This window comes from Ursus maritimus, unplaced genomic scaffold (genome assembly GCF_017311325.1).
Source record: "Ursus maritimus isolate PB19 unplaced genomic scaffold, ASM1731132v1 scaffold_1, whole genome shotgun sequence".
Lineage (NCBI taxonomy): Eukaryota > Metazoa > Chordata > Mammalia > Carnivora > Ursidae > Ursus > Ursus maritimus.
Genome location: NW_024423343.1, coordinates 43,205,208 through 43,223,864, shown reverse-complemented (window position 1 = coordinate 43,223,864; position 18,657 = coordinate 43,205,208).

Genomic DNA, 18,657 nt, shown 5'->3' with positions numbered 1-18,657 from the left:
AATGCAAAAGAACAGATTAAATTTTCCACTAAACTCTTCTGGTGACATAGTCTCTGCTCCGTGTAGACATTTAGGGACATGTCTAAATTGTACATAGGACAACTCAAAAAGACATATTAACCAATGTAATTGCTTCCAGTTATATAACGAAAGCTAAATTTGTTATACTAAAAGATGTTCTGTGAAGACATTTGGAAAGACCACAGCCATTCCCCATGATTTAGCTAGCTGGTGATTATTCTTGGTGCCTCCACACCAAGAACTCTACTCTAGAATATGGATATTCCCTGAAGGAAAGCTGAAGTGACTGAAATGACTGGGTTTGGGAGGTTGAATCAGGGCATGTCTCAAGTAAAATGTTCATCTTGGCAGCCTGGATATGAAACACATAAGAAATGTCTAGGAGTGGTCTACTGGGATCAAAAGGGAATGGCAGATTAAAGAGTTAGAATAAAAAGCTAGTGATAGAACACATATTATTAGAAGCTATGAAGTTCATCTACAGTTTGTTTTGTTTTGTTTTGTTTTGTTTCTGAACTCTTTGGGATTCTTAATAAAATTTCATAAAGGCCTCATTTCAAGATTAAAAAAAAGAAATTATTCTCTTTTTAAAAAGCTTACACATAAAATTATAACTCTCAAAGAAAAGTCAAGGAGGCCAAATAGGTTGATGGGAACTCTAACTAAAATTTGCCTCACTTTCCCAAATTCTTACCAGAGAAGGGTAAGGCCTAGCTTTCCCTCTCAAAATTCTTATGTGGGATTTCTGCTTTTCTCAGTTTCTGATTGTTTCATGGGTGCTGGTTTACAGTATTGTAGGGGAAATGGAGGAAGAATCAGTATTAATAAGATGTGTTTTTGCAATATCCTTGACTTAACTGTGAAATTGTATTTCCTGCCTTTCAAATCTCATTGATTATTATATATATTGTAATGCCATGGCCAAGGGAAAAGGTAGATATAGTGTGAGGTATAGGAAAACCAGGAAGTTCGTTAGAATTTTATGTCAGCAAAGCAAGCATGAAGAAAGTTGTGATAACTAGGCAGGCCAGCAGGTGTTAACGCATGTCTAGGCTTCCCCAGCCTGGGTAAAACATTCATCTGTATTGCCAACATTACAATGCTGGCAGCACCAAGCCTATCTTAGACCTCTATTTTCTCAGGTTTGTTCTGACAGTATCCCAAGAACTGTCACACAGGCTCCTTTCTCACAGGGCCTCTATGCCACCACCTCTGCTGATGTTGGTCTCATGAGATCCCTCTGCATAGGGTAGATGGTTTCATTTCCAGAACTCCAGCAGATCCTCTGCTGGGATGTTTTTCCAACATAACCCAGCTGCTGGGAGAGACCCTCTTCTCCAGTTGGCCACTCTATCCTAAGAGGAACAGACCTTTCCCTCCACTCTCTAGTCTCTGTAATCACCAGGCCTGGAGAAGAGAAAATAATCGCCACTGACCCGCAAGCTAAGGTGTCTTCCTCAATCCCCACTGCCTATCCCAGGATCTGCCTCTTTCTAGAGTTCTTGGCATAGAACTGTCCATTTTCTTCTGAAGAAATTGTAACTCCAAAGTGTGAACTTGCCCTATGAGCCCCAGGGAATATTACAACTAAATCCAACATCCCAGCATCAGAAAATTGGGCTAATTTAGATACCCATGGTGCTACCATGAACGCTATATGTTGGGTATAATTGACCTAGGGCGAAGGCTTTCAGACTAGCATGCATCAGGATCACCTGGAGTTTCCCTTACAACAGAGATTGCTGGATCCCCAACTCCAGAGTTTCTGACCTAATAGTTCTGGAGTAAGGCCTGAGAATTTGCATTTTTACAAGTTCTCATATGATACCAATGCTGCCAGCCCAAGGAACCACACTTTGAAAACCACTGACAGTGTATGATGAGATCTAAAGAAAATTACAACCAAATAGAGCAGCCCAAAATCAGAATATAGAAAACATGATACTTCCATAAGTGTCACACAGCAAGGGTATATTTGACCAAAGAATGTTAGGCTATTTTTAATAAGATGAAAATTATCTTTATCTTGAAAATTGACAACGTTTGGACAAAATATCACATTGTGAGATGGCAAATCACCTAAAAAGCTGCCAAGCATCCCCATGATACCACTGTTCTTAAATTCTCAGGGAGAATAAAGAGCACTGCTTTCCAGACCCATATAAAACAGTGGTCTTTACATTCTGCTATAACACTGTTTCCTCTTGGACATCAGGGAATAAATTAAGTGATTTTAAGGCCCTTCAATTCCCTTAAATCCAGAGTTAGCCCAGACCCTGCTCAGATGTAAGTTGAAATCAAAGTTACAATAACAAGAATTAACAATAATGACATCACATAAGGTGAACAAATGCAGTAGTGGATAATTTAAAGAATATTAAAAAAATCATAACATTTTTCTCTTATGTAGGATGACTGTGTAACTTAAACAACATCACTATTTATTATTATGGTCTTAAAAATGTCTACAACTTGTAATCAGTGATGTTTAAGAACACAAAGTTAGGGAATGAAGTACTTCTGACTGTCTATTACAGTCGTTGATGGTTGCTGGGACATCTGCTGCTTTTACCATCTCTGAGAGCTGTTCTTACCCTGTTACATATGTGGAAGAAGGCTGGTACACACCCCTAAGGAGAAAAATAAGGATGTGGGGCACAGATTGCGGCAGAGGGCTTCTGCTCCGCCCCAGGGGCTCTCAGAGCAGTTGGAAGCTCAAAGATGTGCAAAATCAGAACAATTTTTCTTATGATTCCTAATCTTTCTAAAGATCATTGGTCAAGTAGTGGAAAGCAATGATTCTAATTCCATGCCAGAATTAGATTAGTGATTTAGGCCTCTAGGAGAGAAGAAAACCCCTCAGAGCATAGGGAACAGTCTGATTTGTGCTGTGCACAGGCACAGCAAGGAGATTGGTAATAGCAAGATTAGAAATTGAGTGATGAATGGGAGCTCCCAGGTGACCCAGATACCTCATCAAAATGTCTACTTTGAAAACAAAACAAAACACAGCCTGAGTTGGAATCTGTCTGTTGCTTGCTTCTTTCCGCCTCAAGAATGAAATCAGATTCCTTCTCATGGCTGAGTCCCATTACTGGTAATCGAATTACTGAGTAGTACACCATCTCAAATAGAAGACTGAGCCTCAGAGTGCCCAGTGTCCATTAGCCATCAAGTGATATTGCATTAATAAACCCAAGTAGAGGTATGATATTACACTGTAAATGCATTTGGAAGATTTTTATTATCATTCTAACTTACTGTGTATGCCAGCACCATCTCTTCTAACACTGGGTAAACTAAGCTAAGTATTTAGAGAGATTAAGTCTTTCAGGACCAGCCTAGGTTACCACTTAAGGCACTTGTGAAAGCAATAATAGCCTCCCTGGGTCTTTACTGTTTGTTCTTAAAATAGAATATGTGGATATATGTAAAAACACACCATGATCAAGAAATAAAATTCATACCAGGAATATGTGTCTGTATGCACAGACTGTATGCACAGACACATATACCTTAAAAAATCCATAGTGTAGTTGTTTATAAATTTTACATAATTGTATATATTTACAACTGTTTATTTTTTACTCCTATTATGTTTTTAGATTCCATGTAGACTTATTTCCTTCCCACTTCTGCATGAGTCATTCCAATCATAAACATGGTATATCCCTCCATTATTTCTAACCTTTAATAGAATTTTATAACCTTATTTGTAACCTTTAAAGAATTTTAAGGGATAATTTTTCTTACGCATTCATTCATTGTTGACTTATGTAGGGGGACTGATTAATGTTTTTGTACTGTTGTGATATCTTATTTTCTAATTTTTGGAAAGAGAAACCCTGCAAATTTTTGTATGTTAATCTCATATCCTATTTATTTCTCTTTTATTTATTTAATTTAATCAGTTCGGGGCTTGTCTTCTATTGGCCAGGACCTACTGTGTTCTGTGTCAATAATAAGGATCTTTATCTTATTCCTAAATGTAAAAGGAATGCTTCTAAAGTTTTTCAATTAATATGATTCTTGCTATAGATTTCCCTTATCAAAGTGAGGGAATTCCCTTCCATTCCTAGTTTTCTTAGGAGCTTTTTATTATATATAGTTGTTGGATTTTATCAAATTCTTTTTTTATTTTTTTACCTTTATATGTCTTCCCTCCTTTAGCCTTTACCTTTCTGGAAAACCCTTACTTGATCATGATGTTCTGTTATTACTGTTGTTGTTATTTATAGCATGTTGGGTTTAATTACTTTTTTGTTTAGTATTTTTGCAGCTATGTTTATATAAAATTGGCCCATAATTTCCTTTTCTTCTCTTATCCTTTTCAGTTTTGTTATGGAGACTGTGCTAGGATTATAAAAGTAACTGGGTAGCTTTCCCACTAATTCGAGAATATAGGTTTCTTGTGGACTTTATCTGTAAAACAGTCTAGACTTAGCCAATTTTAAATGTCTTTTTTTTTTAAATAATCGATTAGATTTCCTTAGTACCTGTTGGTCTATTTAAGTTTTCTTTCATCTTGGAAAATCTCAAAATTTTCTTTCTTCAATATTTGTTTTCATTTCATCAAGTTTTCATAGTTACTAACTTGTAGTAGTTTATGGTGTGCTTTTGTTAATTTTTTTAAAATCTGTTATTCTTTTGGCTATTTTCACTTTTTTGTTCAATTTATTTAATTACATCTTCTTCCTTTTTTCTCTTAATAGCCTTTTCATTCAGTTCTAAATATTTTTAAATTTTCCTCATGATGTTTTCCTTAATTTGTTCAGAGACAACCCAACAGAATGGGTAAGAGTCTCACAAAAGACCCTCAACATACATACACATGTATATATATGGTATATATGTACATAGATATATGCATATAATTAGATAAACATGCATGGATGTATACATACATACATATACATACATTTGCATGTATATACACACATATTTATTCAAAAGGTATTGTTTTATGCAGTCGATTTTATTTATAATTTATTTAATTTATCCATATATTTATTTTGTTCACTTTTTACTCTCTTCTTTTACACTGTTTTCTCTAGTTTCTAAACTTTCTTCTCTTTGTTCTTCAGTTTGGATATTTTCTTGTGATCTGTTTTCTGGTTCATTAATTCTCTCTTGAGCTGTGTCTAATCTGTCTTGAAAACAATTGATTTGTTTTCTATTAATTTCCGTTTTTGTACTTTTCAATTCTGGAATTTCTTTTCAGCTCTTTTGTATAGTTTTTAGTTCCCTGCCAAAATTCTGAATCTTGCTTATAATTCCTTGAAAATATTAAGTGTTATTTTAAGTACCCATATCTGATAATATCTGTGTCCTTGTGTATCTCTTTCTTTTATCTATTATTTCTCTTACTATTTGGGATGTTTACTAGTATGGATTTTCTTTAGCTTGATATTGGAATTGAATAAGAAAAATTGTAGAGGGATGCCTGGGTGACTCAGTTGGTGAAGTGTCTGCCTTTAGCTCAGGTCATGATCCTAGGGTCCTGGGATTGAGTCCCACGTTGGGCTCCTTGCTCAGTGGGGAGCCTGCTTCTCCCTCTGCCTGCTACTCTCCCTCTTTATGCACTCTCTCTCTCACTCTCTAACAAATAAATAAACAAAACTAAAAATTGTAGAAATACTCTGAGACCAGGATGATGCTATTTTTCCTCCAAAAAAGGTTTTACTCTTGTCTAGGTGTCTAGGTACATTAGTGACCCCAGATTATTTTAGTTTAATACAGTTACCAAGGTTATTTGAAGCTGGCTGTTCTATTTTAGTTCACACTTACTCCTAGAGTGTAGCATTTGGGGATGCCACCTGAAGCTGGAAGTATTATGAGTACCACATTACCACTTAATTGGTCTTGTCCTCCAGTTTTTGTCCTGCTAACCCTGTGAGTCTGTGAAAAGCTCAGTTCAGCTTTTAGCCTATCCGATGATTCTTCAGGAATCAATAGATGTCCCAAATATCAGGCTTCCATCTGTGTTTTTTCCTTTTCCTGAACCTTGGCCCTGTAATTTGTCTTAGGCTCTCTGATACTAGCTTTTCTAGTTGTTCTCAGCAGTTGCATTGTTTGGAATTACCAGCTTCACCATTACAGAAAATATATTACTTTTTAAAATCTTGCAAGACATAATTACTATTGTTTTATATCACCCATTGTTTATATAGGTTACCTACATATTTCACTTAACATAATACACACTAGTTCCATCCACATTGTTGCCAATGGCAAGATTTCATTCTTTTTTATCACTGAGTAATATTCCATTGTGTATATATGGAGGTGTATATATATGATGGACATCCAGGCTCTTTCCATAATTTGGCTACTGGTGATGGTGTTGCTGTAAACACTGGGGTGCATGTGCCCCTTCAAATCAGCATTTTTGTATCCTTTAGATAAATACCTAGTAGTGCAATTTCAGCTATTATCTTTTAAAGTATTGGTCTCTCTTTTCTTTCTTTCTGAGACTCCAATTAGTTATGTTAACCCTTCTTCTTCTATCCTTTAAACATATAACCCTCTTCCATATATTCTATTTTATTACCTCCCAATGCTGCATTCTGGATATTTTCTCTTTAGTTACATTCCAGTATACTAATTCTTTCTTTAGCTGTATGTAATCTACTATTTAACCCATCCACAGAGTTCTTATTTTGGAACACCGTGTTTTTCATTCTAGAGGTTTTGTTTCCTTTAAAATGTGATATCTCAGTTTTATAAGTTCTTCTTCCCCACAAACTTTTTCCTCCAAATTTGTCTTTATTTATTTAAATATAGTTTGGTTTTATAGTCTTTGGCTGATAATTCTGGTATCTAAAGTTTTGCACATCTGTTTCTTTTGTCTACTGCTTTTCCCAGTTCTCATTTGTAGTGTTTTATTTATTAACTTGGTTATTTTTGGCTGCCTTGTGGCCATTGTACTTTGAAAAATATTACAAGAATATTCTAAGATCTTGGATAAAGTTACATTTTTCCAGAGAAGTTTCAAATTGGTTCCTGCCAGATACCTAAAGACATTACTTTAATTACATTACCATATCAAGGCCACCTTAATCCATGTTCAAGACTTAAGGTCCCTGGGTCTACCTCAATGATGGAAACGTATACTATAATACCCCAGAAGTGCTGGTTCATTTCTAGTTAACCCTTAGTCTCAGAATGTAACTTTTTGAGAGTCCAGCTTATTGTGGGAAGTGTATAGTATTAGATTCCTCACCTTATATAATCCTGGCCTTTTTTATTTTTTTTTCTCATTTCCTCACTCAAATGAAGTTAGCAAAATGGAAGTTCAAATTTACTTGGATTGGCAAATATTTCAGGTGAAAAGAGGACTCTGCATTGGCTTACCCCTTTAGGTTCCTCTGTTCCCTTCAGGCTTTACCTGGTAACTCCTTACAATCTTGTTAGCTCTTTGTCAATTTAAAGATTTTTTAAAGAAAATTTTTAAAAATTACTTATCCAGTATATTTAGTTGTTTTCAACAGGACTTATTCAGATAACTAAATTTACTATAACAATAAAAAGAAGAAGGAGAAGGAAGAGGAAATGGAGGAGGAGAAAAAGGAGATGGGAGAGAAGGGGGAGAAGGAGAAGAAAAGGAGGAGAAGGAGAAGGAAGAAGAAATAAGAGGAGGAAGTTCCCCCTAAGTGTTTCTCAGTTCTAATTTTATTTTATTAAAGTCAGAGAATATAGATTGTGTGTCATGTCTTTGAAGGAGCAGTATATTAATATTTTTGTATCCATCCCTTGAAGTTTAAATAACATAGTACTACATTTCTTTAACCTGATAAGATGAACCTCTATATAGGGATTATCATTACAATTATTGCTGCCATCTTTTGGCTTTCCTTTTACTCCAGCCTTTGTTGAAGCCACCACCTGTGTACTGGTATAACCTGACAACATATTGTCTCAGATGCACTATGGATCTCTTGCTTTCTACTCCAAGGCTTCTTTACCACCACTGCCTGGGACACCTGCAAGAACCTCTCACCATTGTGACACATGGATGAACCAAGAAGTGCAGACAAATTAACAACCATGGGTAACCCTTGATCAATGATTCATAGGAGCTGAAGGATAATTATCCTTCTCTTCTATCCTTTGAGTAGATAATTCTAAGTTGCATTCTTTTTTTAAAAGATTTTATTTATTTATTTGACACAGAGGGAGAGAGCAGTAGAGGGAGAGGAAGAAGCATAGTCCCCACTGAGCAGGGAACCCAGTGAGGGACTCGATCCCAGGACCCTGGGATCATGACCTGAGCAGAAGGCAGATGTTTAACTAACTGAGCCACCCAGTCGCCACTCTAAGGTGCATTCTACATGGCTCCTCAGAAGACCCTAGTGGGTTGAGCCCCAGTTGCCCACCATTCTGATTGACTTGAAAATGTACTTTTAAATTGATTCCTTTAAATTGGCTTTTCCTCCTATTCAGTGTCACTCTTGCCAGTCCCCTACTCCTGTTCTTTGGGATTCTTTCCAAAGTAACTACCTAAATACAAAACCTTGAGGGAAGCTAGAAAAAGACACCATGATTTCTTCCTGAGTTTTGTTTCTTTTTCTCCTTTCATTTATTGGATAATCAAATTTGCTTCTGCTATTTTGAAAGTTACTCACTCTACTTTTATTCTTCTGGCAGTTACTTCTAAATTACTAAACTAGGGAAACTATCTAAAGTTTATCAATATCTTGGTCTTTTTCCCGAACAAATAATCTTAACTGGTTCTTAACACACTTTGACCTACATCTATATACCCCAAGCTCCTATTTGTATGATTTAGAATTTTATTCCAGGTTCATATTGTCAAATGGGTTTATTTGTAGTAATTGCTCATTTAAACAATTAGAGTACACAATTCTTTACTCTTTCATACATATCTCACTGCCTGCTCCTGAATTTATTTCTTTTTTTTTTCCTGGAGTTTGACCCATAATAGTTATTTCAAAGAGGATGTATAGTAAACTTTCTGTGATATTTATTTCTTCTCACATTTAAACTATAGTTTAGCTGGAAATAAGATTCTAGGTTTAAATTTATTTTCCTTCTGAACTTTGAAGATATAGCTCCAATGTCTCTAACCAGTTTTGCTGTTGAAGTCTAATCCCTCTCTGATTCTTGATTTTGGAGGTATTTATTTCTATTTCCCTTTTTTATTTTTATTTTTTCTTTTTGCCTCTGGAAGGCTTTAGAATTTTCTCTGTCTTTGAAATTGCTTAATTTTGTTGTAATTTCAGTTTGTTCTCTTTATTTCAAAATGCTTACATTCTTTAAAGATCTAATTAATTTTCCTTTAAGCTCATCTTTATTATTTGGCACAATGGATTGCCTTGGTTAGTGACATTTACCTTGAACAAAAGCCTAAGCCCTGGTTTATGTTTCTCATAGGATATGTGTGTATGTGTGTGTGTGTATGCATGCACAAGCATGTGTGCATGAGACAGAGAGAGAGAAGAGAAAAAATGAGTGGAGAGGGATGAGAAGACAGAGGAAGAGAGAAGAAATTCATATATACCGTAATCTAGGGTTCTATTATTCTTATTTTCCTTTTCAGTGGTCCACTCCTCCCTTGGGGTATTCTCATTCCCTCCACTGGAGGCACTGTTCATGTCTCAGAGCAAATGGTTTTATTTTTTATTTCCTTTCCTGGTCAGGGAGTGAGGAATATAGGAAATGCACAGGAAGGCACTACCTCCTCTGACTCTCCATTCCAGTGAGATCCATGCTCTATTCCTATTTTCATGTGGTTGCTCCCAGCTCTTGTTTTCTATCTCCATGAGATCAATGTAACGGGCAGTGTTCTGGGTCTGGGAGGTTCATGCTCATGCAGCATGTATGTGTATGTGTGTGTATGTGTTAATGTACAGCAAATGTCCCCTTGCAGAGTTCTGATTTCTATACAAACCCGCAAGCCTTCAATGTTGGTCAAACTTCCAACTTTATTTTTTTTTAAGATTTTATTTATTTATTTCAGATAGAGTGAGAGAGAGAGAGCATAAGCAGGAGAAGGGGCAGAGGGAGAGGGAGAAGCAGACTCCCCACTGAGCAGGGAGCCTGATGCAGGGCTTGATCCCAGGACCCTGGGATCATGGCCTAAGCTGAAGGCAGACGCTTAACCGATTGAGCCACCCAGGCATTCCCAAACTTCCAACTTCAAAAAAAGAGGTATATTCCAGCTCTGGCCCCAGTTTGGCTGACTGACTATGATTGCCACCCCCAGTTGTAGGTTCCCAGAGGAGGGTGAGAGGGGAAAAGAATTTGCCGTAGGCATCTGCCTCAGTCCAGATCTCAGTTGTGGCCCTCTGGCCCTCCTCTCTCCCCTCACCATCACTTCACTCTATGTTGGGCTTACACTACCTTCTGATTCCTATGGAGCACTCACAATGTTTGTTTCCATTGCTGAGAGTGGCTCTCGGTTTCATAAATTTCTTCCTCCTTCTTCTGGCCTCTTCTGGTCCTTTTTGGCCCAGAGTTGGAGGTGAGATGGGAGCCAGCAGCCCCGACTTAGTTTCCCATCTGGCAGAATTAGGTTTGCTTTATCCTTAAATTCTCATGTGTCTATTTAACTCTGTATGGGTGTACGTAGGTGGGTTGATATTTTCCCCCAAGACACCTGAACTAGTCTGCTATAAACAAATGCCAAAACTAGTTTGTAATGGAAATATTGCCTCAAGCTGGAGAGAGGCAGTATAGCCTAGTGATTAAGTGTGTGGGATGTGGGGTCAGGTGGCTGGGCTCAAATCCCAGCTCTTGAGGTACACTACTGGTATGACTGAATAACTTCCTAAAGCTCTGTATAATTCTGTGTCTCAGTTTCCTAATCTCTAAGATGCAAGTCGCTAATGCAGATCTGTTCTCCCATTATTTTTCTTTACCAGGTAAGTAAGCTCTGTTATGGACCTTGCATTTCTTGCAGGTGGCAGTCAGGTGGCAAGGGGTAGTGGAGCTGAAATATAGTGGCCCTTTTAAAGAAAAACACAAAATCATAAATACAAAGTTAGGTATAGGGCCTCAGAAGAGGCCTATGGAAGTGAGGAGTACCCCTGAGATTCATTAGCTTTATGGCAAGTTTCCTCTGCCACAGTGGGAATGGTGCAGAAATTACTTTCGTGTTATTCTATACTGTTATGGGGCCTATTTTTACTTAATATAGTCCCTGGAAGATAGAAAGCATGCAATCAAGGTTAGCTTTTATTATTCTTGAAAGAAAAAACAGGGTCCTGTGTTGAAATAAGTGTGAAAATGCTACACAGTCTTTCACTCTTGGAAATTGATAATACATGTGAACATTACTGTAATTGTAAAACAATAATCCAGATGTGCAGATAACTTGAGGCTTCTTCACTTTGCAGCTGATCTGGTCTTCTACCCATGCTCACCATCTGCTGCTCAGAAAAAGAAAACTAAAAAAAAAAAGTCCAGTCTAGTTTAAAGTTCCATCCAGTATTTTAAACAGTTGACCCTTGAACAACACAGATGTGAACTGCATGGGTCTACTTACACACAGGTTTGGTTTTTTTGTTTTTGAGTTTTGTCTTCTTTTACAATACAGTAGTGTAAGTGTATTTTCTCTTCCTTGTGATTTTCTTAATAACATTTTATTTTCTCTAGCTTACTTTATTGTAAGAATACAGTGTACAATACATACAACATACAGAATATTTGTTAATTGATTATGTTGTTGGTGAGGCTTCTGGTCAACAGTAGGCTATTAGTAGTTAAGTTTTGGGGGAATCAAAAGTTACATGTGGAATTTCAACTGTGTAGGGGGTTGGTGTCCCTAAGTCCCATGTTGTTCAAGAGTCAACTATAGTTCTTTTGGAAAGTACTTCTGTTCTCTTGCATAAAATACCCAGTCTCTATCTATCCTCTTCCCTCCTCCAAGAAGGTCAGGTGTCTGAAATGAGATATATCATTATTATATTGAGAGGTATGTGGCTCATAAGACCTGAAGGAATGGGGGCAAGATAGGCTTCTAGCATTCCCAGTGCTCTACCTCCACTGCCTCCTTTGCATGCTGGGCAACATATCTGCCTGGTGGCTGAAGGAGGCTGCTGTTCCTTTCAGGCTTAGGCAAAGACACTTGTGGGACTCACTGATGGACTCAGCCTCACTTTCAGCTCCTGATGGTGCTAGGGCCAGTGTTTCTCAAACTTTAACAGGAGTAAGAAACACCAGGACAGCTTGTTAAAACACAAATTCCTGGACCTCACCCCCAGGGACTCCGATTAAGTAGGTTTTAGGTACAGTCTGAGAATTTAAATTTCTGAAAAGCTCCTAGGTGGTGATGGTGCTGACACAGCCCATCGAGGGAACACACTTTGAGTTAGAAGGCTCCCCTTTGAAATCGGTGACTGCAGCAGGGCTCTGCCTGAGAAGTCTACCCTGGAGCCACCTTCTGACTATGGCCACCTTGCCTGCAAGGTCTTCATTTGAAAAGATTCTCAGCCAGGAAATTTAACCTCTTAGTCTCGCTCTGTCTGATCATGCTATGTCAACATGTTGCAACGGCTCCACGTCAGGGTGGGGTGGGGTGGGGGAGCAGCCTAAGAGAACTTTCTTCCAGAGTGGGGCAAGCGCTGGTCCTTTACCTTTGGTATGTCGCTGACATACTGAACACTCGTCCCCATAGCCAGGTCAAAGCCAGGAGAGCAGAGTGGTTCTCATGTCTGCTTTTCTCACTGTCTAGCTCTCTTCCCTGCATCTCCTTCCCATTAATTACCAGGTCTGAGAAAAGAGAAGGATGCTCATACATTTCTCTTACACCATAATCCTCTCCTCAAAATCCTTCAGCAGTTTCCCATCTCACTCAGAATAAAAGCCCAAATCCTGACACAGGCCTGTAAGATCCTGCATGGCCTGGCCTCTTGGTTCCTCTCTGATCCCACAGCTCTAGCTCTTCCCTGTCCAGTCCTCCACTCACTCTGGCTTCCTTAATGCCCCTTGAGCCCCAGGGACACTGCCCTAGGGTCTTTGCCACACCTATTAACAATGTCTTTGGAACACAGTTTGGGAAACACAGACTAGGAAGTAGTTAAATATTCCTCAAAATATAATGAGATACTGTCAGTTTGTTAAACTGAAAAGTAAAAGACACGTCATTAAGCAGAACTCAAGTTCTTGTAAGAGTAAAGGCACTGTCATTAAAGCAATTTGAAATTCATAAGACCTCAGCCACAAGGAGGTACCATCAAATGAGCAAACAAACAGATACTTAAATACAGAGAACTAACTGGTGTTTGCCAAAGGGGAGAGGGGTAAAAAGGATGGGTGAAATAGGTGAAGGGTATTAATAGGTTGAAAAATATTAAGACCTAAGTCTTAGAGCAGAAAAAATTTAGCTTTGAAACTTAGTTTGGCCCCTTACTTGCTATGTGACACTGGAAAAATTACTTAACCTTTCCAGTCCTTCTTATACTTAAAATGAGTATAAACAGTCCTCACTTAGCACAGTTCCAACATGTACACATTTCAGTCAGCATGGTTTAGTTAAATAACACCAGTTTCCCAACAACACAGCTCAAATTTCAATTACCACACATAGTAACTGTGAGAAATTGCATAAAATACAAACTTTGTTACTAGCATTTCAGTTTCAAATCGCTGTATAAATAATAGATGTGCATCCCGGTCAATAACCAATCACATCACTGTTTACAAAGTCTGTCCGTGAATGGCACTGTGCACCTGTTATTCAGTTTACCACAGACCGCAAAGCCTATAGTTGTGTTGCCTCCTTGGCTCCCAGTGATAAGCACATGTGACGTTTTATAAAAATTGATAACCAAAAGAAGAAATTGGCCAAAAAGATGAAATGCAGCAAAGAAATGAAAAGCAGTAATGCTGGAAATGAAATTGAAACCAAACATAAACAGAATGACCATGAGACATTAGTGAAGGCTGCCTTCGCAACGAATGAGGAAAGTAATTATGAAGAGAAAGAGCAAGATGCCCCAGAGGAAGTGATGCTGACAAGAGACTTCCCACTACAGGAAGTCTCAAAGATATTGCATGACGTTGATAAAGGATAAAATATGACAAGCTGATCCAAACTGAAAAAGGAGTATGCCCATTTGCCAAAGACTAGAAAAGATGCTGGCTCTCTACTGTAAGACACATGACGAGAGGAAGGAGGGTGGAGCTGTTCAGACTTCTCTCAGTAAGTGTTTATAACTTCGTGTTCATAACTCAGTCTCAGTAAGAAATAAAACACTTCAGTTTTGTACGTTTCTAATGTTTTAAGTTACAGTATGCTAACTTACTAATTTTATGAATTGTTAGATTTCCCTATATATTTAGAATCTAACAATAGGAGAATTTTTTAAGTTTTGACAAAACGTTTTTAAAGTCATGGACCATTGTCATTTTTCCCATTGATTATTAGACTCTCTGGACAGTTTCCAGCCTGCACAGTCATTTTTATAGTCCTGTATTACCTACTACACAAAGGGAAGACTGCCTGGATAATAAAAGGATTTGCCTTGTAGGGCTTGAGGGCAGATTACATGAAACCCTGCGTGGCAAGCACTGACTATGTGCTCCGGCCTGCATTAGGCTCTAAATACATGTTGTCTATTTGATGGGATGATTCTTTATCCTGTAGGAATTTTGAGAAGTTATAATGTATGACTTATTTTTAAATTATACTTGGATCCTTTACTATTGTTGGAAATTTTTTTTTAAATATATTCCTAATATACCTAAGCATTTCCTCCAGAAGAATTTGCGATATCTGTTCTCCCCTCCAAAACATCCACAAAACTTATGAGTCATTCGTGGAAGGGAAACACGGCGTTTATGAGTGTTTCCATTAGAAAAAGTTTCAGAAGGATTCAAATCTGTTACAAATAAGACATTATTGTTTCATTTCCTTATTTTATTTTTGTCTTTCCCTGGGTTGTCCCTTTAAAAATAAAAAGTGTCAAGTTCCTTTAAAAGATGCCTTTAGAGATTAAAGAATGAATATTCTCTGAAGCTTGTTTGGGGAATTACTCTTGGAAGTGCCTATGATGATTACAGAAAGGGGCCTTTTCGAAGGAATCAGCACAAGGCTGATGGGGGTCTTAGATGGGGGTCTTAGGACCCAAGAAAAGTCCTGGAAACAAAGAGGAAGTAATTATGTACCCGTTATTTAACTGCCAGTCGCATATTAAAAATAGAGGCTGAAAATACCCAAGGAATGATTTTTGTTGGTTACATGATCACGTGCCTTGTAGTGAAGGAAAGCTCTTAAGAGGTTGCCGGCTGAGTGTTTTTGGAGGGGCAACTCTTGAGGGTTTTTTTGGGTGGGGGAGCAATTTGTGAGTTTTGATGCTCTTGAAAAACAATACATTTGCTAGAGAATCTCGCTGGGCTACTGAACGGATTGATAAAGTAAGCGTGGCTTGTATCACCCCTTGTCGCAAGGGAGAAATAATACGTGTTCAACCATTAAAATGGTTAAGTGCTTGTGAACAGATGTTCTTCAAGAAGCGCTTGAGCTAAGACTGCAACCTAGTGGTGAGTCTGTGACTGGAAGAAAGTGGCTGCGTTCATTGTAGGCCCTTGAGAAAGGCGGTACTGGAATTCAAAGTGAGAATGACCTCCAAGGGGAAGTGTGCTTGTGCCCCTTCCGGGAAGACTGATCTCGAATCCTGCTGTACACGGGCTGAAAATGGAGGAAGGCTGACTGGAATCGGCCCTCTGATGCCGATCATCGTATGTAACATTTTCCATGTTCTCTGAAGCTTCTCACTTCTCTGTGTGTCTCTTTAAAGATGAAGTAAAACCCTGCCAAGCCCGCTCTGGTTTATCTGCTCGCACCAGTGGGCCTCATTTCTTTTATTTACTTGTTCAATCAGTGCCATCTTAGGGTAGACTTTTACTTGCTTTTGTTTTTGTGGTTGAAACGATTCAAATCGTACTATTCGTTACTCCAAGTAAATGTTTCACGTAACATGATTCTAAGTATCATTCTCATTAGTCTTTGACTAATGACAACAATGTTTTTTAGTCTGCTGTAGCTTTTCTTTCTTAGAAATGCTTCTTACTAATTGCACTGACTATTTCATATTATACTGTGTTAACATGGAAAAATGTATTGACAGCCACGCTCAGGCTTTGCTCTTACTAAGATGATCACTTCTCTTACACAAAATATAGAATATCCAAGAAACGTCTCTGTATAAGAATTTGAGTATTTCGATTATTGCGTATCTTCATTTCATTTTTAAACTCTACTTGTATCTTAAGTTTCCTCATTTCTCATCAATCTTTTTTAAACATATACTTAAAAATTCATGTATTGTTTTTTTATTTTCATCTTCAAATCATCCTTGTCCCTTAGTACTCTAATTTTTAGTTAGCTTATATTATCTTTCTTTTTACAGAGTTTTATTTTACCTGCAAAACTTGACCTGTGATTTTTTTTTTTCTTTGTTTTTTCCTCCCAAATCGTTTTTCTCTGGCAAAGTTTGGTATTCGGGTATGAAGTCTGGTTATTCTGTAGGTAATAAAATCAGTCCTGTGCTTTCATGAAGGTTATCAAAATATAATACCATTAGCTTTCAAATTCTTTCTCCACCTCAGGGCTTCCACATTTAATTCAAGTGCATTTTCAGAAAATGTCTGAATTCTTTCGAGTTTAGATGCTCCTAAGTGTTGGGAGTACGTGAATCCATAGCATGGCCAAATGCAGATAACCTATGATTGCAAGACTCACTGGAGTAAGTTGACTGTAGGAAGCCCACCTCTGTCTGTAAAATAATGGCCTCTGCATAATTCAGAGGATTTTGTTGTCTCCCGTGTTGCCGTAATGAAACAGTTTTGGATTTTCTTGTGCTCTTTAAAACAACTTTTTCCAAAGTACAAATTTGGACTTGATTTAAATGCGATGAACCAAGAAATCATCTACTCTGTAATCAATACAGAAATCAATGCTATAATGGTGAATTATCTGAGAGAGCTTCCTCTTTTCCTAGCACTCATTTAGGATGTGTCCTGGGAAATCTGTGACCCAAGATCATAGTGGTTGACATGGCACTCTAAAGGCAATTTCTACTCAAATAAAAGTTTGTGGGGCAAAATGCTTTTCTGTCAATCACTGAGCAAAATATTGAGGGAAACAAAATAAATCCCTCCTTCCCTATACACTAAGTTTTATTTTGGAAGGAGAAGGTAAATTAATGAAACAACATGGCAGGTCTCAGAGCTATAGATTTTCAACAAATTACTTCTATAAAGCTATGAAAGATATATGAGAAGATATTTTTGAAGACCCTCAGAATCTTTTTAAAAACAATAATGTCATTAATAATTCAGATTTATTAATTACTCCAGAAGTAATGTATTGAAAATGAGGGTACGTTGTATACTGGACAGTATCATTATATAGTTAAAATTTTATTAACAGAAAACCGTGTTACATAAATATTTATAAAATACTATAGTAAACTGAAAGCATCTTTGCAGTTTCCTTTAAGAAAAAGCTTAATCCTTGAATAATTCCTTGATTCTCATATACGAGAGAAACCCACAAGGTTTATTTTTCAGCTCTCAAAGAGCTATTTTATCTGGCATTCTAAATACATCTTAAAGAAATGTAAGGAATACTGTTTTATTTTATGTCCTTCTCTAACAACAAAAAAAAAAACTTTAGTTGGTGATTAATATTTTTTAGAGTCCATAATAAAAGCTCCTGGATACAGACTTGTTTAAGAGCACAGCACAACAGAGTAAGTTACAGAACTAGGGATTTGGTGAGGGAAAACAAAGCAAACAAAATTTGGCCTACAAATTCACAGGTTTGGGGAGGGCAGGAGTGGTAGGAAAAAGGGGGCGGGGAAAGGAGGCGGTTTTAACTTAAATGATAGAAATAAATGACATCAAAAGAACCGTCATGCTCTTTAAAAACAACAACAACAACAACAACAACAACAGCTTTATAGGCTTGAAAAGATGACAGCTAGAAAGAGAATATACCCATTCAGGGTCCTAATGTTTCCGACGTGTTTGGCCAAGGGCATCCAGGCTTGGTGGAAGCCAGCTGCCACCCAGCTCGGCCTGTCTCATCCCCTGGCCACCAGAGTCCCCAAAAGAGGGAGATACAACTGTCAACACTAGCTACAAAAGGTAAGCCTTTTCAGGTCTGGGAAGCTTTATTTTGTCCTATGCTTTTTAACACCAGGGACATACATTACTATTTAGGAAGAACTTGGACAATATTTGCCTTTATTGGAAAAAACAGTTAAGACATTTAGGACTCTCTGGTTCGCTAGCCTAATTCAGCAGCAAGCTCATTGAGAAGAAAAAGCAGAACGAATGCCCAGATAGCCATGAGTGGGGTCCTGACTCCAGCTTTCTGGGGTTTTCGGAAAGTCTGTTTCCCCCGCAGATACTCTTTCCTCCTTCAACCTCATATCCCCAAATCACTACCCAGAGCAGTAAATCAATGGGATGTAGAGATGTGAATGATGAATTTATGGACGAGAAATCTTGGACAAACTCCATACTTGCACAGATCTGAGAAGGGTGGTAAATCTTAGAGCTCCTAGCTCTTATCCTACAGAATAAAAAATCATGGGGGAAAAAGCACTATAAAGTTTATTTGCCCCTCATGATCAGCAAGAAGGTGACTTAAAATGGGGTAAATTT